Below are 1,635 nucleotides of genomic sequence, written 5' to 3' on the forward strand. Positions count from 1 at the left end.
TATTATAATTATATTGGATATTTTATTTTGAGATATCTCACTTTTATATTCAAATTAGGTGAGTGTACGACAGCTATAATATGTCGACAAGTAAACCCACTCAAGTGTTACTCCAACGAGGAGAAAATGTTTTTTAAACGTGTATTATTTATTAATTTTACAAAATAAACAAAATAAATGGCGAAAAAGAGTCGTCGCATAATATATATAATTAAAGATAACAGTCAAAGATACATAAAATAAAATAAAAAGTACAATGGCGTATATTAAAATATAAAACAAACAAGTTTCGGCTGCTGGATTGAGCCCTCCTCAGATGTAAAAAGAATATAATATAAAAGACATAAAAGAACATAAAAGAATACAACAGAAAAAGATAATAATAAATCGATAACATTCAGTGACGCAACATTTTTAACGCGCGGAAATCAGCAAATGTGATGGATCTCGACGTAGCTTAATGTTGTATGTGCGATAGGGCAATCAAACCGATGTTAAGAGACATAGTCAAGTGCTGACTGAAAAACGGAAAAGGAAGGGAACTCATAAAAGACAAGTAAACTAAAAAACTTTAAAACTTAAAATCAAAACACGCCGCAGATAAGAAGCCAAGTGCTCACTCACCAACGCATCCGAACAGGAAATGAAAATCGCCGCAATGCATGACAAGTGTGAAAATCCCTGACAATGATAGGGATGTAATCGTCGAAGTCAGACATGTCAACATCGCACATGACACCGAACGCTCGCTAAGACGGCACGCGACGCACTGAAAGAGGAGATGGGTCGACAGGATCGAAAGTCAGACTTTGTTTATTATCGGTAGATATGCCTTATTAAGACCCTCGGTGTCGGTCTGCAAATTGAGACTGTTCTTCTGTTTTTTAATATGTAGCATCTCCGAAATCAAGCGCTTTCTATACGAAGGTTCCTCGTCTAATATCAGAACATTGTCCCATTGAAAATCGTGATTGTGACTCAACCTATGATCGGTGATGACAGAGCGGGCAGATGTTTTGTGTCTAATATGATTACGATGTTCGGCAATCCTAGTTTTTAATTGTCTGCCCGTCTGTCCAACGTAAGAAGCGTCACAATCATTACACAGAATTTTATAAACAACGTTGCTTTTCGAAGTGCTGGGACAAGAATCCTTCTGGACTCTTATATATTTGCCCATTTTGTTGGGGCTGCGGAAGGCCACCCTGATATCACTTTTGCTTTTATTCAAAGATCTAAGTTTCTCTGTATGAAGCGGAATGAAAGGTACCGTAAGCCAAGAAGCAGGTTTATTAGTTAAGTCAATGTCAGTCTCGGTATCGTGTAACCTGTGTCTATTTCTAATCAAATTTTTGATCCTATGATTGATGGAGTCAAAGATAAAATCTAGTGGATAGTCATTCAGAAGTAAAATGTCAATGATGGAGGTCAAATTTTTTGTGTGAAACTTAATAGGGACGTATGTCCCTATTAAAAGAGATCCGACCAAAAAGCTTACATCAGCCTTGAGGTCTATGCTCATTGGGTGGAAGACCAGAGGTCACATCAAGGACTCTGAGTATAAAGCTTTGTACTGCAGCGACGGTTCTCTCCCGAGGGCTTATGGGCTGCCAAAGATTCACAAGCCTGATTGTC

Source organism: Trachymyrmex septentrionalis, unplaced genomic scaffold (genome assembly GCF_001594115.1).
Source record: "Trachymyrmex septentrionalis isolate Tsep2-gDNA-1 unplaced genomic scaffold, Tsep1.0 scaffold446, whole genome shotgun sequence".
NCBI classification, from domain to species: domain Eukaryota; kingdom Metazoa; phylum Arthropoda; class Insecta; order Hymenoptera; family Formicidae; genus Trachymyrmex; species Trachymyrmex septentrionalis.